Source organism: Sorex araneus, chromosome 2 (genome assembly GCF_027595985.1).
Source record: "Sorex araneus isolate mSorAra2 chromosome 2, mSorAra2.pri, whole genome shotgun sequence".
In the NCBI taxonomy this organism is placed as follows: Eukaryota; Metazoa; Chordata; class Mammalia; order Eulipotyphla; family Soricidae; genus Sorex; species Sorex araneus.
In genome coordinates, this window is record NC_073303.1 from 165,228,872 (window position 1) to 165,254,513 (window position 25,642).

General features: G+C 36.7%; 1 long non-coding RNA gene across 1 annotated transcript; it reads right to left on the bottom strand.

Annotated features, from left to right (window-relative positions):
- Positions 1–1,149: 1,149 nt before the first annotated feature.
- On the bottom strand, positions 1,150–25,642 carry LOC129401928 (uncharacterized). The gene is made up of 3 exons (XR_008628444.1): positions 25,506–25,642; positions 24,237–24,388; positions 1,150–1,287 (listed from the first exon to the last, which is right to left on the bottom strand). It is a non-coding gene; the product is annotated as an uncharacterized LOC129401928 (long non-coding RNA).

A 25,642-nucleotide genomic window follows, 5' to 3' on the forward strand; every position in this document is an offset into this window, starting at 1 on the left:
TTGGCACTAAGAGAGCCTGGTAAAGGTCATTTATCTTGAGAAGACTGAGTCAGGCTCTCATATCTAGGCTGTCAGATGACCCTCAACTGCCCCCCAAAAATGTGGTCATTCAATTCTTTCGTTTATTATAAAGGAGTTTTGTCAATTTTTTCTCCATATAAGAAAAGAAACTACTTACATTTAAAGGAAGCAGCAGCATTTTTAGGCTGAAAAAAAGGCCTTTATGCTCACTATCATCAAAAGGAGATTATTTAAAGAACAGAAAATTTCAAGTATTCTTTTTCAAACTACATGACACATTGTAAAATAAATTTCATACTCTGAGCCCATCAAATTGGAAAAACTAATTTTTCCCTATAAGTATTTGCAGTCCACTAAAGGTGGGTTTCAAAAGCACAGCATGCCTTGCTCTCTTATGATAGCTGCACAACAGGACATATTTCAAAGGTGTTAGATTTAATCATGTGATCAAAGGCTTGCTTTTCCTTGAAGATATAAAAAATGCTAATCACCTCAGTTAAATAGGCAAAGAAAAAATGTATTTAATAAAAAATCAATTTTTGAATAGTGCTAATATGAGGTTAATATATTACTCTTGCCTGTTAAAACATCCCACATGAAGAGAATTAACCTTCATGATAACTTTAAAACTCAATAACTCACAAGGGAGGAAAATAAATATAAACACTATATTTTCTCATTTTATGTGAAATCTAAGTCTCTGGATGCTGGCCGTGGATGGCATTACAGGGCATGGCGCTGGGGGCAGTCCCTGGGTGTGACCACCTAGCTACTGGGAAATAGGAAATCTGGGTGGAGGAGGCCCAGTCCCGATCCGATCAGGCTTGGAGGTCTCAGCCCCCAGTCCCACACACCTGGGTTCCTCTGCCAGTACCTTCATGCATGAGGCTTGTTTGAATGTGTAGAGAGGGGCCTTGAGCATGGCCAGCATCCAGAGACTTAAAAGCAAGCTCCCAGAAGCGCCCAGCTGCAAAGCTGTATCTTATAGCCTACTTCTCCTCTGGGAGAACCTGGCAAACTACTGGGAGTTTCCTGCTCACCTAGGAGAGCCTCACAAGATCTCCATGGTGTATTAATATGCCAAAACCAGTAACAAGCTGTGTTTCATTCTCCAGACCTGAAAGAACCTCCAATGCAGCATCGTTTGGAAGGATGAGAAAAGAGAGACTTCTAAAATCTCAGGGCTAGGACAAATGGAGACGATACTGAGACTGCTCGATACATTTGACAATCAACGGGATGATGATGATGATGATGATGTAAAATCTGAAAATCAATAATAAAACAACATCTATAAATACAATATAATGGTGTTCGTGAAAAGAGTAGGTCTAATGGATAGTATGATGACTCCAGCTTACAATACTGTATTATATATTAGACACTAGATTAATCTCAAATATAACTACAAAAAAGATATTAGCAATGTGAGGCATTTAGCTAACTTACTGTGGTAATCATTTTAATATATACATCAAATTATTATCTTATGAATAAATTAATATAATTTTATGTCAATTATAGTTCAATAAATTTGGGGGGAGATGCTAAATAAAAAGTCACTTAGCAACATAGAAATTACAAAAAATGTTCTTAAATTAATAGTTATATAGAATATATGGAGCACTAAATATTTTTATTAATTTCCTCATCTCTTCCACATATATCTAAAAATTCTTATGAGGAGCCTAATCTCATAAAAATTACAGAATAAAACTTATGACCTAAACACATTATAGAAATCTGGGGAGTGGGGAATTTGGGCTATCCTTACTTATAATTAGGGCTTACTAACTCGTGGCTCGGTGCTCAAGTGTCACTCCTGGAAGTCCTGGAAGGACCATTTAGAGTTTTGCTATTTGAACCAAGTTGGCTATACACAAAGCAATTGCTTTCACTCCTGTCTAATCATTCCTTTCTGACATCAATTTTAAAAATATATCTTAATATATTATTATACTACTATTCTATGGGCTGGAACAATAGCACAGTGGTAGGGTGTTTATCTTTCACACTGCCGACCCAGGTTCGATTCCTTCGCCCTCTTGGAGAGCCCGGCAAGCTACTGAGAGTATCACGCCCGCACTGCAGAGCCTGACAAGCTACCCGTGGTGTATTAAATATGCCAAAAACAGTAACAATAAGTCTCATAATGAGAGATGTTACTGGTGTCCACTTGAACAAATCGATGAGCAACAGGATGACAGAGAGAGTGACAGTGACAGTACTATTCTATGCATTTCAAATATTTGCTTGAAGTTTTTATTTCCTCTCCTATGGTTCAGTGAGACTGTAGGTCAGACAATGTAATTTCTATTGAGAAATGAAGCAATTCAAGTTAAGAGAAGCTATTGTGACTAGATGACCAACACAGATACATTCATGAATAGTAGGTATAAAACCACATTCTAGGTTTAGCACAGATTGTCCTCAATAACTAACTCCTTGATGCCCTAGAATCAATAGATTTTAAACAGAATTGTTAAATTCTTATTATGTATTAGGCCTTATTCTAAATGTGACATAAAAAGCATTGTACTCAAAGACTATAGGGTGAAGTAATGATAGTACAAGGGTAAGGTACTTGCCTTGCATGGACCTGATTCCAGTTCAATCCCCAGTGCAATATGGGCCCCTAATATGAGTGGTTTCTCAGAACAGAGCCATGAGTAAGCTCTGAAAACCACGTTGTTTGCCCCTTAAAAAAACAAATAAATAACAGTATGCTAGATAAATGCTATAATACATATGTCCTTAATGGTTCTCTTAGTTACTGATAGAAGTTGAGAAAGACCTCCATGGATGCTTTGGCTACTCATAAAAGAGGATTATAATTTTACTAGGTGGATAGTTCTCTGAGTATGTGACTGGATAAGAGCAGACCAGGATAAGTATATTTAACTGTTTGTACATGGGAATATGGAGAACAGGGCAAAGGATGACACAATCATGTATTTAATGTGCTTGGATTCAAGCTGTGTGGTATATTTAGTGGCGCAGGAGGTGACACACAGACAGAAGGAATGATAATGCTGTAGATAAAGATGTATTTGTATATATTTTTCTTCTTTCACACCGAACCCATTAAGATATGGGGTCTATATTCCTGCTTTTGTATTTGAGTGAAATATTGAGTGACAAAAAAATATATGGGTCAGGTTGATAATTGCTTCAGTTTTCAGGTGAGGTACTCAAGAAATTGGCAGCTTACACTTAATGCCTGTGTATGAAATTCAGTAACTACATTGTAAGCAAACTCATGATACTAGAGGAGCTCAGACTAAACCTTCAGTACATAGGAAGAATCAAGTGAAAATCTCATTAAAAAAATGTCACTTAAAAGTAGGTCATCAGGGGCTGGAGTGATAGCACAGCGGGTAGGGCGTTTGCCTTGCACGCGGACGACCCGGGTTCGAATCGCAGCATCCCATATGGTCCCCTGAGCACCACCAGGGGTGATTCCTGAGTGCATGAGCCAGGAGCGACCCCTGTGCATCACCGGGTGTGACCCAAAAAGCAAAAAAAAAAAAAAAGTAGGTAGGTCATCATACTGCCAATCCTTTTCAAGATTTTCTAGGAAACTGAAGAGACAGAAATACTCCCAAACATATTCTAAAAGTCAATTATAACTCTGATACAAAAACACACAGAGACCACAATGAGAATTACGGACTGATATCCCTGATTAACATAGACACAAGTATCCTCAACAAAATGCCACTAAATAGAATCTAACAGCTTATCAAGAAGATTATAAAACATGATCAATAAGATTCATGGTTTATCATTCACAGGTTAATCAACATAACATACCATATCAATAAACAAAAGGATAAAAACCACATGATCATATCAATAGATACAGAGAGAGCATTTGACTAGATTCAGTACCCATTTATGACAAAAACTCTCAGCAAAATGGGAGTTAAAGGAATTTACCTCAATATAGTCATAGCTATCCACCACAAACCTACAACAAGCATAAAAATAAAAGCCTTTCCTCTAAGATCAGGCAGAAGACAGGATGCCCAATCTCTCCATTTCTGTTGAAGAGAGTACTGGAAGACCTTTCCTTAGCAGTTAGGCAAGAAAATGATACCAAGTGCATCCAGACAGGAAAGGAAGAAGTCAAGCTTTCACTATTTGCAGATTACATAATACTCTACTTAGAAAATCCTAAAGACTCTACAAAAAGTTCCTAGAAATAATATATTTGTATAGTAAATTGGCAGATTACAAAACCAATATCCAAAAGTCCATGGCTTGGCTACGTATAAATAATTAAAGAAAAAAAAGATATTTTTAAAAAATCCTGTTTACAGTTGTGCCACAGAAAATCAAGTGCTGTGGAATCAGGTTAACTAAAGAAGTTAGAAGCATACAAACACTACTTCAAGAAACAAAAGAGGACAGGATGAAATGGAGATACATCCCCTACTCATTGATTGAGAGGATTAACATTGTCAAAATGGCAATATTCCCCAGAACATAGTACAGATTTAAAGCAGTCCCTATAAGAATACCCATAACATTTTTCAAAGAAATAGATCAAGCACTCCTGTAATTACAATGGAACAATAAACCTCCATGAATAGCAAAAGCACGTTTTGGGAAAATTAAGATGGTAGACATCACCCTCCCAGCTTAAAACTGTACTACAAAGTTGTAGTAATTAAAATAGCAAGGTATTGAAATAGACAGACCTATAGACCAACAGAATAGAGGTGAATATCCTGACACAGACTCTCAAATATATGATTATGTAATTTTTGATAAAGAAGCAAGAAATATAAAGTGGAGCAAGGAAAACCTCTTCAGAAAGTGGTGCTGATAAAACTGCACAGCTGAATGAAAAAAGAAAATATGAACTCAGACCTCTTTATATCATCAGGAAATAAAGTGAGGACAAAATGGATTAATAATCTCATCATTAGACCTGAATCCATAAGGAGCTGGAGAAAAATCTAAGCACAACCCTCCATTACATTGAAGCTACAGGCATTTTCAAAGTTGAAACACCACTGACAAAACAAGTTGAAGTAAAGATAAACAAATTGGACCATATTTATCTAAAAAGCTTTTATACTTCAAAAGAAATGGTGACCAAGATTCAAAGACATCCCACAAATTGTGAAAAATTATTTACCCAATACCCAAATGATTTGGGGTTAATATCAGGGCCATAAAAATAAATAGTACAAAGGAGGGCATTTGCCTTGACCTGAGTTTCATCCATGTCATTCCATATGGTCCTCCAATCTTGGCCAAGAATAATTTCTGAGTGCAAAGTCAGGAATAATTCTTGAGCATTGATGAGAATAACCCAAAAATCAAAAAAAAATAAATAAAAGTGGAAAGAGTTTAATATGAAACATGTATAAGGCACCAGTAGAAATTTACAGGAAAAAAAAAACTCAACCCCAACAAAACAATGTGGAGAACAAATAAACAGACACTTCCTCGAAGAAGAAACACACATGGCCAAAAGGAACATGAAAAAATGGTTTATATCACTAATCATCGGGTAGATACAAACTGAAACAACAATGGGATGGGATGTCATCTCAAACCACAGAGTTTGGCACACTTCAAAATGAACAAGCACAACCTGTTCTGGCATGGATGCGGGGAGAAAAAAATTCTCATTTCTTTTCATTGTAGACCTTTTTATAAAACAATATGAAATTGCTCCAAAAAAATAAAAATTGAATTTCCATATGATCCAGCAAGCCCACTTCTTGGAAAATACCTTGGAAACCTAAAAAACACAGGAGAAACACTATCTGCATTTCTAGGTTCTTTGCAACACAACTCACTATAGTCAGAAACTGGACACAACCCAGGTATCTGAGAACAGATGACTGGAAACAGAAAAAAATGGTTCATCTGCACAATGGAGTTGACATTTATGAGCGAGTTTTACAAGTCATGAGACTCGCTTATAAATGGATGGACATGTAAGAGTATCATGCTGAGTGAAATAAGCCTGAGGAGAGTGACAGGCAAAGAATGAATACACTCATATGTGTGATATGAAAAACAGAGTATGAGACTAATAACCCAAGACAGTAGAAACAAGGGCCAAGAGAACAAGTCCACAGCTCAAAGCTTGCCACAAGTCTTGAGTGGGGGAAAGCGGCTTGAATACAGAAGTGGTCACTACAATTATCAATAATGATAATTGGAAATGATCACTCTGGACAAGAACTGAGTGCTGAAAGGAGGTATAGGGATAAACATGATAATTTTTCAGTACCTATATTGCAAGCCATAAGTCAAAAAGGAAATGGAGAGAGAGAGAGAGAAATAGAGAGAGAGATGAGGGAGAAGAGGCAGGCGGGAGTGGGAAGGGGGTGAGGAGGTGGTGAGAGGTAAACTGGGGACATTAGTAGTGGAAAATGTACATTGGTGAAGGGACAGGTGGGGTATTGGAACATTATATGAGTGAAACACAATCACAATTAACTCTGTAACCTAATATATCGTGGTGATTCAATAAAACTTAGGAGAACAGAAGGTCTTCAGTCTCCATAGAAGTGAGACTTCTAGTCTCAGAATCTCCTTCTAGTGATTCTGTCTAGAGTAGAGGCGAATTATGCCTTTACAGCAATGAATACTTGAAGCTTGTTGAAAAATAAAAAAAAACCGTTGTTGCTAATGTCACAAGTTTAGAGTATGTACCCTATGATTATCGGTATATGGGAGCTTCATAATGAGACTTACCAAAAGAACATGCTGTGTGATTTTGTGTGATGGATAAATGGATATTTAATTTTATTAGATGGATAAATAATAGGATCTGGGTACAATAAATGCTTTGGTGTTCCACTAAATCAGATGACAAATACATCTTTTAGTCCAAAGGATAAAGTATTAACTTTAGTGATTCCTGAAAGCATCAGTATTTTTGAAAAGCTCCATGTTAGTCTAAGTTTAGAATGTGATTTAAGAATATTTTTACTATAAAAATACTTACCCATTGTGTAAAGTTCTTACATTAATTACAGTAAAAAGGTCATGTTCCAAACACAGGATGTGACTCTAAATTATGCCAGCTTATTCGTTCTCAAAAAAAAATACTGCTGAAATTTGTACTCTTTAAATCCCAAGAGATGCTTCTGAGTGCTTCCTGAAACCAGTACTATATGATAGTTTTTATTGTGTTTTTATCATGTCCAGTAATTTTTTTTTGAATTTTAAAACTTTCTAAACAATTTTGTTAGTGAATCACCGTGAGGTACAGCCTAGAGTTACATACTTACAAACTTTTGTGCTTGCATTTCAGTCATACAATGCTCAAGTGCCCATCCCTCCACCAGTGCTCATTTTCCACCACCAGTGGTCCCAGCATCCCTCCTACCACCCCCACTCCGTTGTCCCCCCCACACCACCCCACCTCTGTGGGAGGGCATTCCCCTTTCTCTCTCTCTCCTTTTAGGTGTTGTGGTTTGCAGCAGAGGAATTAAGTGACCATCATATTTGGTCTATAGTCTACTTTCAGCCCACATCTCCAATCACGAATGGGCCCTCTTAGCATCCTTTACTTGGTGGTTCCTTCTCTATCTGAGCTGTCTTTTCCCCCAGCATGTGAGGCCAAGTCCAGTACTTTTATTACAATTTATAATCCTTAACTACTATACCTGAATTATCAATAAAAAATAACAACTTTCTTTTTCCAATGGTAATACTTTTGAGAAACTTTTTACATAACTTAATGTCTTTTGCAGTTTAAGTTTTTTCACTTCACTAAATAATGGCATAGAAAATATTATCCTTAAAATATTTGGTTTTTTTTGCATAGAGTATAAAATCATTTCCAAATATTTCTGAAACACCTGTGAAAAGAGAACCTTTTTATTTCTGGTACTGATGCATTTATAGTGGTCATTTCTCATCATGTCCATGTAATGTTTGGTGGAGAATAATTTTCTAAGCAAAAATTTGCAATCCAATTTATAATAAGCCATATTGTTATCTTTCCTACATCCCTCACACAATGCAGTTAAGAGGAATATTCAAAGGCCAATGGCAAATGAAAGATCATCAGTAAAGCTCTCGGTAAAAGAAACAAGAATTGTTTATCAACTCCCTAGGAAACTATCCTCTAGGCTTTAGGGCAACATAAATCACACCCCATTCTCTGCCTCTAGCAAGTTTGTTCTGGGCTAACAACAAAGGATGCTGAGATTGTTAGGTAACTGTCAAAGTGAGGAATATCCAAACTAGAAAATGAAAGCATAAAAAGATAAATTTGCAGCCACTATTTAAAAATCATGATTTTACATATAAAATTTTACATGCTTTCTGGCTCAAAATTAAAATAAAATAAATGGCAGTATTGAGTTACCTTCCTGTGTGAAAGCCTGAAGCTCAGCAGCAGATGATTTTGCACTTTAGAAATAATATAGAGACTTTAATCACCCATCTCTACAGTGGGTTTTCTTTGTCAGTTCCTATCTACCATCAATTACCCAAAACATTGATATAGTAGAATTACGAACTAGTAAAATATTTTAGCATTAGATTTCTAATAAAGGGACAAAATTAAAATTTTATCCAGAAACATTTCTCATATCCAGGACAAACTGCCTGTTTGTATTTTTCATTGTCACCTTCCACTAGGAATTGGGATTTACTTCTAATTTTAGAAAGTCAAGATGAATTACTCAAGTCCTAAGAAAGTTATTGACACTGCTTACCCAAGCCTAAAGAACTTGGTAATATGTTAACGTCCTTCATACTCACGCTCAAATAATTTTTTTTTTCCTGGAGAATGTCAATTCAGTCATCCTTGTTCTAGGTTGGTTGAGCCCTTTGAGTCATTTTCATAATGGGCATTTGTGGTTTTGCAATTATTTACTTTGTGGAGAAATATGTTGTTTTCATCCCTCTGCTGTTGGTGGGCCCCACAGTGACTTATGTGAAGAGGGGAAGAGAAAGATGGTCAATTTCTCCTGATCGGCCTCTGCCTTCCCGGGACCCAGGGTTACTGGGTTCTTGTCTCCCTTCGCAGAAAATAATTCCAGATGTAAACAAGCAGTCAAGTAAAACAGATTTTATTTGGAGGTTTTGAAGGGAAGGAACAAGAGAAAGTAGGAGAGAGTAGAGAGTAATGTGCTGAAGAGAGAACCCGGGTTTCTCCAAGGGTGGAGAGAACCTTACACACATCCCAGCATTAGACATGAAAGCATGATAGTACACATCTCAAGATGTGGAAAACACATGGTCAGGCATCACATGTACTCGGCCATGTGGGCACAAGCAGCACACGGGCTCAGGCAGCATCTGTGTGCACTTCCTTTGTTCATGGTGGCCTTTATAGGGTTTCTCCAACCTGCCTCTGTGTGGGATAAAAATCCTAGGCTAAAGATATTGCTAAGGAGACTGCCTAGTAGGGTTGGGCGTGGTGATGGTCTTCTTTGGAATTCCTCTCCTGGCCTTCTGTTTTTTCAGGAGCTTCTGTTGGAGGGGTATCCAGCCTCCTTAGGGTCTGTTGCTGGCTCCAGATGAGGGTCTTATTGGGCCTTAGTTCCTGTTTTCTGCCAGATTGACGTTTGCAACTTCAGAGCTATTACTTCCCAGGAAATTTACTGCCATCACCTGGGGAGGGGGCCTTCCCTATCTGCCTGCCTGCCTATATCACCTTTACTTCTATAGCTCTGTAGAACTATCTTCCCATTGTTCATCGATTTGCTCGAGCGGACACCAGTAACATTTCCCTTGTGACACTTGTTACTGTTTTTGGCATATTGAACACAGCACATGCAGCTTGCCAGGCTCTGCCCTGTGAGTGGGATACTCAGTAGATTGCCAGGCTTTCCGAGAGGGATGAAGAAATCGAACCCGGTTTGGCTGCATGCAAGGCAAACACCCTACCTGCTGTGCTATCACTCCATCCCACCTCTACTTCTAATATATGTGAAATCCTTCCCAGCTTCAGATTATTAATGCCATGACCAGTCCTGGGTGAAAAGGCCTGAACCAGGGACACTTCAATGATTAAGCAAAGAGGTAGAAATAAAAAAGAGGAAAAGCATGAGATCAGGGGCTAAAACCCTCTTGAACAAGAGCCTGGACGGTCCTCCGAGTATTGCTTAGAATGAGTTTTCACAAAAAGGATAACAGCGGCATTCTATGGTCAAATGCCTAAATGTCTTAGACTTACATATCTGAGGGCTTTATTGTAGGCACTGTCTTTCTACAGGGCTTTCACAACAGGAAATTCTTTTTGTCCCTTTATTAGAAATCTAATGCTAAATAATTCCAAAATAGATAATAGACATAGGACCCTAGTTGGTGACAGCATTCCACCTCTGTGTACCAGCATTCCGGATTGAGAAGTCCCATAAATTGCTCTTTCACTCCTATCATCCATCTGTCTGACTATCTCTCTCTCTCTCTCTCTATCTATCTATCTATCTATCTATCTATCTATCTATCTATCTATCTATCTATCTAACTAGCTAGCTAGCTAGCTAACTATCTACTTCCAACGGTTACTGTCTCTCTTTCTGGCAGTCTTCTAATTCATGGTCCATTAACCCATTCATCTACTTCTAATAGCCATAATCAAAGAAAGGGGCAAACAGTGGTATGTTACTAGTTTTATAAAATATTGTACCCCTGCAGTCGATTACAGTTCTTGCTCTCCATATCTGTCAGTTTATTGGTCTCTATACCCAAAGATAGAAACCCAACATATCTTCTGGAAATAAAATTTTTCCTTCAGTTAGCTGGAGAGATAGCACAGCAGGTAGGGCGTTTGCCTTTCATGCAGCCCACCTGGATTCGATTTCTCAGTCCCTCTTGGAGAGCCCGGTAAGCTACCAAGAGTATCCAGCCCTCATGGCAGAGCCTGGAAAGTTACCGGTGGCTTATTCTATATGCCAAAAACAGTAACAACAAGTCTCACAATAGAGATGTTACTGGTGCCCCCTCGAGCAAATCGATGAGCAATGGGATGACAGTGACAGTGACAGTTAATGAAATAGATCTTTTAAATATTTATCAGATAAATATCTGAATTTTTTATTTTGTTTTGTTTTCTTGCTTTGTTAACATAATGTTGTGTTTCTTGGATAAAGGTGGGAATAAAGAACCATGCCTTGCATAAGGAAATAGTCATGCCTCACAAATGCAATTTATGTGGTGGCAAGTATCTCCACAGCCAACCATAGCCTTAGAACGCCAAAATGCCCAGAGTAGCATCATCAGTAATGAGATGATATCGTTAATTTAAAAACAAACAGAAATACTGTTCAAATGTATGTCAAACTATTAAAAATAAATGTTGATAGTTATATCTATTAGACAGGGTTAGGAATACAGACCCAGCTACTGACATATATTTTTTTTTAAATTCCAGACAAGCAAATCAGCAGTGAGCAATAATGGGCAGTCAACAAAAGCCCAAGCAGTGATTAAGCTGTTCGCAAGTTGGAACTGTACTGCTTGGTAATTAACATCTGTTTCTGGACGGCACACGTAGAGGCAAGTTAATAGCATTGCATTGCTGCTAAGGTCTTATCTTCTTTCTTTTCTCTGTAGCAGTTACTCTTATTTCTCCAGGCCTAAAAGCTGAAGAGAAACTGGCACCTGTTTCTGACTCCCATTGAAACTTAAAATGGAAATAATAGCCTAATTAAATGAAAGGATTTTCCTTCTGTCCTAGAGCTGCTCAGAAGAATGCGAACCATTCATCAGAGTGTTCAAGGTTTTGTGCAGCAGAACAGATGATGGATAAAAGTTCAGGTGCTCTGCAATTAGTGCTGGGCAAGTGCTTCTGGCAGGTGTTCAATGCCCAAAGATACAGCATTTCTGTGGCTTGCCAATCTGAGTCCTTAGGAAACCTCATTTTCTATCCCTTCAAAAGTCTGAATTGTAATTGCTGTGCTTCAAGACAAATGAAAAAATAATCTGCCTTCTCACGGTGTGTGTTGCCAGAGAGGGTTCTCTCCAGGGTGTCAAGGAGCCAGCTCTAATTCTCCCGAAATCACTGAGGGTAGCAATAATTCTCACAAAGAATGCATGAAATGCAACACCTCGTGATTATTTGTCAAAAAATGTTCTGTTGATCACTCACATCAGAAACATGGCAGGGAGGGGCAGGGGTTAATTGTTGATTCCTGGGCCCACACCAGGCCTTCAAATCAAGATATCCCAGATAGAAATTCATAGCCTAAGCCTTTCAGCAAAGTTCGAAATTCCTATGTCAGATTCCTATTTTCATTAAAGTTAGAAACCCACAGATCTCAGGTTATATTTTCATTCAGTAAGAATGTATTGAGTATTTACCCTAAAGTTTGATAGACACTTATACAGTATGGAAGTCACTGAGAATATATACTCACATTGGAAAAATAGCCTTATGAAATATAAAGTGAATAGGAAAATCAACAAGCAAATGTATCATTATATATTTTGATTATCTGTACAGAAGGGAGAGAAAAAGCACATTGTAAAAAAAATAAGTAGAGGAAGGCAAGAAAACAGCTGTGTAGAAAAATAAGGTGAGAATTCTCAGGAAACCTCATCTGAAAACAATTTTGGAAAATAATTTTCCATAATGTGTCAAAATCCTGGACCTCATTATGGTTTTGGAATAACTTAAAGTCTATGCCTAGGATATTTGGAAGAATAAAGCTTTGTATATGCAAATATATATGAATATTTTATTATATTTTATAGCCATATAAGCCCTCAAAATCATTAAAGCCAATATTATTATCCTTATATGTATGCATGAAGAAAATATGGCAATGCATAATTTGACCATGATCAAAAATTAATTAGTAATAGTGAAACTTCATTCCAATATGGGTCTTTTTGTTCCAAGTTGGCTTCACAGATTTAACACAGACCTGTAAGAGGTGTTTTAAGTTATTTCAGATATATATGTGCTATTCAAGATAAATTTGTCTAAGTTAAGTGAGCTTCCTTCTTCCTATTAAATTGCTGACATCCCAAATTCTTTCTCTTAATCTTGTTCTGTTATTAAAGTTAATGAAATTCCTTTAATTCAATATATCACCTTTTTATTCAGAATTTATTACCTTTTTGAGCCTGGCAAGCTACCAAGAGTATCCCACCCACACAGCGCAGCCTGGCAAGCTACCTGTAGCATATTTGATGTGCCAAAAATAGTAACAACAAGTTTCACAATGGAGACATTACTGGTGCCGACTCAAGCAAATCGATGAACAACGGGATGACAGTGCTACAGTGCAGTGCTATTCAGAGTTTCCATACTGGTTTGTGTAAGGCACTCTAGGCTAAACCGAGGCATGCTGGTGAGCAGTGGGGTTATGAAGTACCATGGATCAGACGCAAGGCTTTGCTCATGCTAAGCATATATTCCATTATTAAGTGATTACCCTGACCATTCAGTTTAGTTCTTAGTATTATAAATAGAGGTGTACATTATGCTAAGTCTTAAAAAGTTATTTGTAAATGGTCCTATCTCTCAGAACTTGTAAATAAGATAACCTAAAATTTGAAGAACATTAAAAAATAAAATTGATATGATTTATTTATTCAGCAAACATAGAATGCATGCTTACTTTATAAGAAGACTATATGAGTAAGTCAAATAAGCCAGTTTCATAATAAAACTTAACTTTTAATCATAAAATGGAAATTGAGAGGTATAAAATTAAAGATATTTTATGCTGAGATTAGAGAGAGAAGGAAAGAAAGACAAAGAGAAGCAGAGAGAGAGAGAAAGTGCTTGCTATAGTGATAGGGATGAGATGGGGTAGGACCGAGGGAGGGAACCTGGGACCACTGGTGATGGGACAAGTATACTGGTGAAGAGACGGGTTTTGGAGCATTATATGACTGAAATCCAATCATGAACAACTTTGTAAATGTGTATGTCATGTGATTTAATTTTAAAAAATAAATAAATGGGAAAAATGTGAACAATGTAAATGTAAGAATATACATTTATGGTTTGTGATAGATGTAGTATGAGACAAGAATTGAAAGTTTAAGATTAGACTGAAGAAAATTCTTATTTATTTATTTGGTAAGAAATTCTTATATGGCAGAGAGTCTCTTACCTGCGCACCTGGCTGTCTTCCCGGGGCCCCTCGAAGGGGATGGGTTTCAGCTTTCCTCCCTAACCTGAGCTGAGCTGCCGGGCTGAAGGTACTGGCAGAGAAACCCAGGTGTGTGGGACCCAAGGCTAAGACCTCCAAGCCTGCTTAGATCGAGACTGGGGGCCTCTTCTGCCCAAATTTCCCATTTTCCAGTAGCTAGGCAGTCACACCCAGGGACTGCCCCAGGCACCGTGTAAACCCACCAACAGCCAACATCAAGAGACTTAAAACCAAGCTTCTGGAAGCATCTTATATCCTAGTTCTCCCTCTGTGAGAACTTGGCAAGCTACCGAGAGTTTCCTGCCCACACACGAGAGCCTTGCAAATTCCCCATGGTGTATTCATATGCCAAAACCAGTAACAATGATGGGTCTCATTCCCCTGACCCTGAAAGAGCCTCCATTGCGGCATCATTGGGAAGGCCAAGTAAAGAGAGGCTTCTAAAATCTCAGGGCTAGGATGAGTGGAGACGTTACTGAGACCACTCGAGAAATTCGATGATCAACAAGATGATGATGATGATGATGATGATGATGATGATGATGATGATGATGATGATGATGGGATATATAATAAGGTAGGCAGTGTATGCATGTGATCCTCATTCTATCCCCTTCACCCTGCTAGTCCCCCAGTAATTGCCAGGAGTAATCCCTGAGTTCACAGCTTTTCTCAACTTCATTTCACTTTATGAAATTTTCTTTGGAAATCAATCTGTTGACTTGCACATCAAGCACTAGCTTGATGTTATCCCCTGAACACTTAGATTACTTGCTTTTCTCAATGTTTCTTTGCTTGCTTACTTCCACTCTGGAGAAGTCAGTGCTCTTTCTTGAACATATACTTCTCCCTTTCCCACATGTATTTTCAAATAAATTCCTAAAACATATCTTGCTTCACCCCCACACCCCCCAAAAAAAATTTACTCTCTGTTAAGAACCAGTCATTTTGCTATTATATAGCTTTAAGGTCTTTTCTAAAATAAATATACAAAGAATTAATCTCATCCTAAGTATTCTCTTAAATTTAGCAATGTAACATAGTATCTGGCAAATAGCATTGTTGTTTGATGACTAAAGAAACAAATAAATAATAGAGTATATTTTTAGCTATGGAATGATAACCAAACTTATGCTTTTTATATTTTTAGATAATTTTATGGACATGAGTTTGCTTTCATTTTCCTGAAAAACTGTTCAAAACTGGGGAGAAGCTTCTTTGTAAATAGCCTTTTAATTGGAACATAAACCTTTGAAATGCTTTTTCCTCTCAATTACATGATCAATAATAGATTATAGATAGACTAAAAATGCATATATATCACTGTCACTGTATCACTGTCATCCCATTGCTCATCAATTTGCTTGAACAGGCACCAGTAACGTCTCCATTGTGAGACTTGTTACTGTTTTTGGCATATTGAACACATCATGAGTAGCTTGCCAGGCTCTACCATATGGGCAAGATACTCTCGGTAGCTTGCCGGGCTCTCCAAGAGAAGCAGAGGAATCGAACTTGGGTTGGTTGCATGCTAGGCAAATGCCCTACCCACTGTGCTATCGCTCCAACCCCAAAATACATATATATAAAGATTCATATGTATGCATATACACACTCTTTAAATTTAGTCTTCTGTTTATTAAACAAAATACTGTTGGATGGGACTGGAAAAATAATACAGTGGTCAAGGCAAGTGACACTTTGTATGTGATCAATCTGGGTTAAATCCCAGTTTTGCATATGATCCCTGAGCCCTGCCACAAGTATCCCTGAGCCAAGAGCCAGAAGTAAACTCTGAGCACTGCTGTGTATGGCCCCCAAACAAAGCAAAATTTAAATTTAAAAATAATTGTTTGATAATAACAGTTTATATAGCCATATATGTGTGTGTTTTATCATCTTTTCAAGATTACAATCAAACAAATAAAAATATAACACATTTTAACTCATTTAAGCAGAATTTTACACAAATTCAAATGACAGTGCAAAGCCTTACTATCACAGGAATTAAGTTTTCTCTTAAACTTTTTTGCACAGCATTATAATTTCTGTAATTATAAAAATATCTGGAAATCAACTCGCAAGTTGTTGTTTGTTTTCTGTAATGACTAAATAGAAATTTTATCCCTTTGTGCTTCTAGGCACTCTCAAAAAAAAAGAAATCTTCACTAATTTAACAATATAAATGACCTGAAATCTTATACTATACAAGAAAAAAATTAGTGTTGATGGGAAATGCTTTGTGTTCAAAGAATGTTTTTTACAGTATTGACAATACTGGAAAGGGAAAACACAAAGATATTAAACTCTCAAATAGTTTTATTAGGTTATAAACTTTTAAATTACCATTGTCAGCATGGAACTGAATTTTCTAGGAAGCTTCTTTTTCTTACAACGTAGTGGGTACACATTTGTTTTAAGGCATAGGCATCTAGCCAACCAACTATAAGTTTTTTTAGTGCAAAATATATTAACAAGGATCAAATATGTATATGGAACTGAAGATAGAAAATTTTCATATATTCTAGAAAATAGAAACTCTAGCATTTTAAAAGCAAAAATTAGTTTTAGTTCCAATATGAAAGATTAAATAAAAATAAATACTTTGAAACAAGGAGGTTTATCACATGCTAGGTGGAAGGCTTAAACAAAATTATTTAGGTGTTGTGAGCAATGAAAATCATTTGAACCGATGAACAATTTTACAGTAGACTAGGTTGATTTTAAAAAGTCCCTCCAATCCCTGCTGCCACTCCTTGTTTGACCTTGTGTTGAGTTTGACCTTGTGTTTTGTTTAGACTAAGATGATATTAGCAAATGTAAATACGTGTTTGAAATGCACCTGTGAATTAGGAATTGTTCTCTTGCTAATTTTGGAAACCTTATTACTGTCACCAGGTGACTAACACTAGAGGCCTGAAGGATAATGAAAGAGGACTCCATTGAATAGAGATGATCTCCCCCAGATAAATTATCTTAGACCTAGTGATGATTATGAAAACTGACTACTAATATAAAAGCAGCACAGGCCAACATCAGTTGAGCCTGGTCACATTAGCAGAGCTACACAAATGAGCCCAGCACAAATTGCTAACCCACAAAATTAAGTAAATTGATTTGCTTTAAACCACTAATGTTAGGATGATTTTTGTTACAGAGCGAAGGTTTACAAATAGACATGATCAAAAGAGTTTCAACAATTATCGATTTTTGTAAATTAAAGTTCCAGAAACTTTTATACTAATTCATCTACTGGCAATTGCTCTATTAACTTCAAAGAGCTTGTAAGTGTCATTATTTTAATGCAATACATGTATATAAACTCTGTTATTATAAAAATATCTTCTACTCTACATGATTAAAGAGATCAAAGTGGTGTGTTCTGTTGGAATTGGGATTTTTACTGTCTATATTTGAAATCCATGCAATTATAGGAAGAAATAATAAATATGCCAGTTTCAACAAAAATTTTAATTATCATAATATTAATGTACACTTTTTGAGGGTTTTCTAAATTAGACAAGCATCACTGTATCACTGTCACTGTCATCCAATTGTTCACCAATTTGCTCAAGTGGGCACCAGTAACGTCTCCATTGTGAGACTTGTTACTGCTTTTGGCATATCAAATACACCATGGGGAACTTGCCAGCTTCTGCCGTGCAGCGGGATACTCTCGGTAGTTTACCAGGCCCTCCAAGAGGGAAGGAGGAATCAAACCCAAACTGACTGTGTGCAAGGCAAACGCCCTACCTGCTGTGTAGCCTAAATTAGACAAAAGCTGCAGAAATTTCTAGAAAAAATCTCATAAATTTGGTTATCTGAATGCAAAAGTTATCAAAAGAACACTAAAGTTGTTTATTTTGCTACATGTTCCTGCTAATAGAGAGAGATGGAAACTAAGTAACGGGAAAGCAGGTACCTCACAATAAGAAATATAATAATTTCACTGAGGTGTATATCTTAGAACCAAGTATTGACTTTGAATTCTATATTACTTAGGAAAATGAACACTGTATAAAACATATATATGAACAAATTTCATTTGTTCATAAATACATATGTTAAAATATGAAAACGAGGGATTGGCTGGAGCAATAGTAATGTTTGTAGGGTTTTTATCTTGCATGTGACCAACCCGAATTCAACCCACAGCATCCCACCTGGTTCCCTGAGTTTAACAGAAGAGATCTCTGAACACAGAGTCAGGAGTAAGCCCTGAACATAGCTAAATGTGGCCTGTCCCCCTACCAAAATATGAAGGAAGATAAGCGCCAAAACTATGATAAAGTAGTTATTTGTAAGATATTTCAAAGAGATGTAAAAAAATCTTTATTACTAACTTAAAGTGAGTTGAAATGAATTGAATTTCATGATGAAGGTAGCTGTATTATTAGTGTTTTAAGTGCAATGTTATCTAAGACTGATTAGAAAATGTCCTGGTAAATAGCTGTTACAGGGCAAAACACTCTCCAACTAATCGATAAAATATGATTTGCAAGAATATAAAAATATTGCAAAATATTGAATATATATTTTTTCAGGAGTCACACATATTGAATAAATGTATACTGAATAAAAATATATTCAATTGTGCTCAAGAATTATAGCTCCATGTTATATAGAATATTGTAATTTAGATATTGTTAGCCTATATGTCAAGTATAGGAAAAAGCAGCAACTTATAGTTTCCTTCAACTGAATGAATGTATCATAGTGAATATTATTTAAAAGATGTCATGCAAAGATGGAAATAGGAAATAGGGACTTGGGAGATAGAAGTCCTAGTTAAAAGTAAAAGTGAAGGATTTTTTTATTATTCTAGAGTTCTGTGACTAGATGGAGTTTGAAACAAAGGTAACACAAACAAGGTCAAATAAATTCATTTGAAGGGAAAAGGTAAGTAAGCTATAGAAAATGAAAGTAGGCCAAGTGCAAAGAGAAAACACATTTCATAAATGTCTCAAACATGAGCCTAGGTTTGAACTTGAGAAGTGAAAATTAATTTACAATAAATTTCTCCAAGACCCACAATGTCTCAATAAGTAATTTAAGACTAGTGTCACATAAAACAAAATAATAAATGAATAAAATTGCAGTGCTTTCACTGATAGAACTTGAAATTTGTAGCTTGCTGAAAGTTCCTATTCTTCGCTGAAAGTTCAAAAAGCAGAAAACACTTCTAGCTGAATGAGAAAGCAGAAAACATAGCTCAATGAGTAATGTTGTACAGGTAGGGTTGAGGCCTGTTTCAGAATTCAAGGGAGAATTAGGAAATAAAAACTTTATAATATAAGCAAGCATTCCAAAATACTCATGGACTAGGAGTAATTTACCCCAAATAAATAGAAGGGGGGACTGAATGAAATTAACAGAACACCTTTCAGAATTGCCTTAGAATACTGATTTCACTATTAAGAAATATTTTTTGTTGACATACATTTTAATTTAAAAAATTTGCTTTCTTCCTTTAACTATGCTGATATTGTTGTTGGAACAATTGGGTTCCACACATGCACGGTTATACAGCTTAAACGTTATCCACAGTGCTCACCACAGATTTTATATCAAGTTGCAGTGCTACTAACTTGGCCAAGTGTTTGCAAGGGACTGGGATTTCAGCTAGACACTCATTCACAGCAGAAGGAAAAACACACAGCTTCCCAGATAAACAACAGCTCTGAAACTTCAAACTTCAAACTCAAAACCATAGTTACAAGAACAACTGAATGGGCTACTTTAAGACAAGACAGGACCCTCAAATACACCAAACTTCAGCAGAAAAATGGGACAAAACCCCATAAAAATAATCTCTCTTAACACCAATGGGTTAAATGCACCAATTAAAAGACACAGAGTAGCAGGATGGATTAAAAAATTGAACCCAACATTCTGCTGCCTGCAAGAAACACATCTCAACAGTCAGAGCAAACACAGGCTCAAAGTCAAAGGCTGGAAAACAATCCTACAGGCGAACAACTCCCATAAAAAAGCTGGGGTAGACATCTTAGTATCAGACCACATTGATTTCAGACTGAAGAAGGTCACAAGAGATAGTGAAGGGCATTTCTTATTGATAAAGGGATCCGTACAACAGGAAGAACTAACAATACTATACATATATATATATATATATACATATATATATGTACCTAATGAAGGACCAGCGAAGTACTTAAGCAACTACTCATAGACTCGAAGAAAGATCGATAACAACACAATAATAGTGGGAGACTTCAACACCTCTTTGTCACCTCTTGATAGATCAACCAGACTCAAGTTTATCAAGGACATGCAGCATCTGAGGGAAGAAATGGGGGAAAGGGATTTAGTAGATATATACAGGACACTTCATCCTCAAAAAGCTGAATATACATTAATCTCAAGTGCGAATGGAACATTCTCCAAGATAGACCACATGCTGAGCCACAAAACATACTTCCATAAAATTAAGAAGATAGAGATTGTATCAACAATCTTCTCAGACCACAATGCACTGAATTTAGAAATAAATCACACACACAAACAGAAAATGAAATCAAACACCTGGAAATTAAACAGCTCACTATTGGACAATGAGTGCCTTAGAAAGGAAATCAAAAGATTCCTGGAAACGAACGACAATAAAGACATGAGTTACCAAAACCTAGCAAAAGCTGTGTTAAGAGGAAAGTTCAGCGCTCTACAAGCATGCCTCAGGAAGGAAGAGCAAGCCCATATAAGTAACCTAACCTCACAGCTTAAGAGCTTGGAGAATGAACAACAAAAGGAGCCAAATTCGAAGGGGAGGAAGGAAATAATAAAACTCAGAGCAGAAATAAATGAGGTAGAAACCAAAAAAAAATTAAAAGATCAATGAAATAAAGAGCTGTTTTTTTGAGAAAATAAACAAGATCGATAAACCTCTAGCAGAACTCACCAAAAAAGGGAGAGAGAAAACCCAAATAAACTGAATTAGAAATGAAAAGGGGGACATTACAAAAGAAATTACAGAAATTCAACGGATCCACAGAGATTACTTTGAGAATCTTTATGCCAGGGAACATGGAAACCTCGAGGAAATGGATAAATTCCTAGACTCCTATAGCCTCCCAAGGCTGAACCACGAAGACTTGCAATACCTGAACAGACCTATCACCATCAAAGAAATTGAAACAGTAATAAAAAGTCTCCCAAGCACAAAAGTCCTGGCCCAGATGGATTTGCTAGTGAATTATTACAAACCTTTAAAGAGGACTTACTCCCAATCCTCTTTAAGCTTTTCCAGGAAATGAAAGCATCAAAAACACTGCCAAACAGTTTCTATGAAGCAAATATCACCCTGATACCAAAAACAGACAAAGATACCACAAATAAAAAGAATTACAGACCAATATCCCTGATAAACGCAGACACATAGATCCTCAACAAAATATTAGCAAATAGGATCCAACGACTCATCAAAAAGATCATACACCATGACCAAGTAGGATTCATCCCAGGGATGCAAGGATGGTTTAACATTCATAGTCAATCAACATAATTCATCATATTAATAAAAGAAATAATAAAAACCATATGATCATATCAATGGTAGATATGATGCAAATGCAGAGAAAGCATTTGACAAGATTCAGCACCCATTTATGATGAAATCTCTCAGCAGAATGGGCATCAAAGGAACTTTCCTCAATATAGTCAAAGTCATCTAACAAAAGCCCACGGCAAACATCATTCTCAATGGGGAAAAACTAAAAGCCGTCCCTCTAAGATCAGGCAAAAGGCAAGGTTGCCCGCTTTTGCCACTCATAGTCAATATAGTACTGGAAGTCCTGGTCATAGCAGTTACACAAGAAAAATATATCAAGGACATACAGATAGGAAAGGAAGAGGTCAAGTTATCACTATTTGCAGATGATATAATACTATACTTGGAAAACCCTAAAGACTCTACAGAAAAGCTCCTAGAAACAATAAGTCTATATAGTAAAGTGGCAGGCTACAAAATCAACACCCAAAAGTCCATGGCTTTCTTATATACAAATAATGAAAGAGAAGAAAGACACATTAAAAAATAATCCCATTCACAATAGTACCTCAGAAAATCAAGTACCTTGGAATCAGCTTAACCAAAAAGGTGAAGGACCTATACAAGGAAAATTACAAAACACTACTTCAAGAAATAAAAGAGGACACTAGAAAATGGAGACACATCCCTGCTAATGGATAGGAAGAATTAACATTATCAAAATGGCAATACGGCCCAAAGCACTATACAAATTTAATGCAGTCCCTATCAGGATACCCATGACATTATTTAAGGAAATAGACAAAACACTCCTAAAATTTATATGGAACAATAAACCCCCACAAATAGCTAATGCAGTCCTTGGAAAAAAGAAGATGGAGGGCGTCACTTTACCCAACTTCAAACTCTACTACAAAGCAGTAGTAATTAAAACAGCATGGTATTAGAATAAAAAAGACCTGCAGACCAATGGAACAGAGTTAAATGTCCTGTCACAGACCCCCAAATATATGGCCACTTAATCTTTGACAAAGGAGCAAGAAATGAAAAGTGGAACAAGGAAAACCTCTTCAACAAGTGGTGCTGGGAAAACTAGATAGCTACCTGCAAAAAAAGTAAAATCTGAGCTCTGTCTAATGCCAGGCACAAAAGTCAGATCAAAGTGGATTAAAGACCTCAATATCAGACATGAATCTATAAGGTTCATAGAAGAAAATGTAGGCAGAAATCTCCATGACATTGAAGCTAATAACATCTTTAAGGACAAAACAGCACTGACCATACAAATGGAGGGAAACATACACAAATGGGGGACTACATCTAAGAAGCTTCTGCACTTCAAAAGAAACAGTGACCAAAATACAGAAATAGCCCACAGAATGGGAAAGAATATTTACCCAATACACATCTAATAAGGGATTAATATACAGGATATATAATACACTTATAGAATTGTATAAGAAAAAACCTCCAACCCCATCATAAAATGGGGAGAAGAAATGAACAGAAGTTTCCTCAAAAAATAAATACAAATGGCCAAAAGGCACGGGAAAAAATGCTCCACATCACTAGTCATGAGAGAGATGTAAATCAAAACAACAATGAGACAACAGCTCACACCACAGAGACTGGCACACATTCAAAAGAACAAAAGCAACCAGTTCTGGCATGGATGTGGGGGAAAAGGGACGCTCCTTCACTGTTGGTGGGAATGCCAATTGCTCCAGCCTTTCTGGAAAACAATATGTACTGTCCTTCAAAAACTAGAAATTGAGCTTCCATATGACCCCACTATACCACTACTGGGAATATATTCCGAGAATGCAAAAGAGCACAGTAAAAATGACATCTTTACCTATATATTTATTTCAGCACTGTTCACAAGAGTCAAAATATGGAAACAACCCGAGTGTCCTAAAACAGATGACTGGTTAAAGAAAATTTGGTACATCTACGCACTGAAATACTATGCAGCTGTTAGGGGAGATGAAGTCATGAAATTTGCTTATATATGAATAGAAATAGAGAGTATCATTCTCAGTGAAATGAGTCAGAAAGAAAGGGACAGACATAGAAGGACTGCACTCATTTGTGGAGTATAAAATAACATCACATGAGGCTGACATCCAAGGACAGTAGATACTAGGGCCAGGGGGATTGCCCCATAACTGGAAGACTGCTTCATGAGCAGAGGGAAGAAGGCAGATGGAATAGGGAAGGGATCACTAAGAAAATGAAAATGATGGCTGGAATAACCAGTTGGGATGGGATATGCGTGCCGAAAGTAGATAATGGACCAAACATGATGACCTCTCTGTGTCTGTGTTTCAAGCTATAATACCCAAAAGTAGAGAGAGAGTATGGGGAATATTGTCTGCCTTAGAGGCAGGGGGAGTGTGGGAAAGGGGGGTATACCCGGAATATTGGTGGTGGGGAATGTGCACTGGTGGAGGGATGGGTGTTTGATCATTGTGAGATTGTAACCCAAACATGAAAGCTAGTAACTGTCTCACGGTGATTCAATAAAATTTAAAAAAATTAAAAAATAATAAAAATAATAAGAGGCTGGGATTTGTATTGCTCACAAATATTCTGATTGTATTGCTCACCCATGCTTTTAGGGGATCACATTCCTGTAACAATGCTCATACAGCACTTAGTTGTGATCCTTGCCAGATATCAAATTTCATTCACCGAGTTCACACACAGGCGCAGTGAAGCAAAAATTTCTTGTGATCCTGGTGATCTCAGGAAAGTAGAGCTGCTAGGCAGAAACAACAGAGCTGTTAGGATTATGTTCAAGCATGTGTAGTCAATGGGGATCAGACAGAGTCCAATTCACAAAGCATTATTCTACTATCTCCTGGCTCTCTAAGGGAATGATTTTATTAACATGTATATGGAGTTATATGAAGTATATGAAGTTACACAAAGATTTTCAGGTGCTTAGTAAGTCACTGTAAAGAGAAGTGCAAGCTTTAATTTTTACATAAAATTAAATAAACCAAAAAATCCCAAATAATTATAGCAAAATAATATACCTATTTCCAAATTGTCATGAAAAGCATGTTGTAAAAACAGATACAGTTAAACAAATTTGAATGCATCATACGTGGCTAATCTTACAATTTCAGTCCACAAAATAAGCATTGGTCCTTCAAGAACTCAACTAGGATTGTAGAAACTGAGCCCAAGCTTTGAATCCAGAACCATTTGTCTCCTAGCAACTGCAATTCTAAACTCAGATCTCCGAGTCCTACCTTTCCCTTTGCACAGATTTGGAGATACAAAATTAAAATTTGTGAACTGTGGTTCAGATATCATAAACATGTCAGTTTATACCTTGATGGAAAAAGTTCGTTTACAACATAAGCCAATCATCTATATCTACATGAAATCTGGTGGATTGGGGAAAATATGTATTACAATATCTGCATGCAATTCACTGGCAATAAAAGGCGGGAGTTATTAACTACTAAATTAGATTTGAGAGACCAATAGGAGTTCTATGTAGCTATAGGTTTTGAATATGCTCTAGTCATCCCTGTCTTAAGTGATATCCTTAGTATTATGGTCATGAAGCATAGCCTCAAAGATTTGTGTCCTTCCATGGTGTCTGATTTTATTACAACATTTCAAACAAGAAACCTTTGAACTAGGCATAGCGTGTTTGTCTGTTCTAGAGACAGTCCAAATTTATAGCTGCTTAGATAAGTTAACAGTTCTTTATCAAAAGGCTACTAAAGTAGTTCACAAAATTATATTTGTGTGTAATTTCCATATTCTGATGAGGTAGTACACACAAAATCAGCATTGCATTCATGTAAAATAGCAACCCATTAGAATATTAAAAGGTTAAAGTTTTATCAAACACTTACTTAACCAGGAGAAAGAGAAGCAGCAAGGATCAGGTATTACAATTCAGTAGAGGAAGTGTCCTTTGAAGTACTGATGATAGAATCAGCTTTGTTAAAACACGGATCAGGCTGTGGTGTTATCTATGAGCAAAAGCACA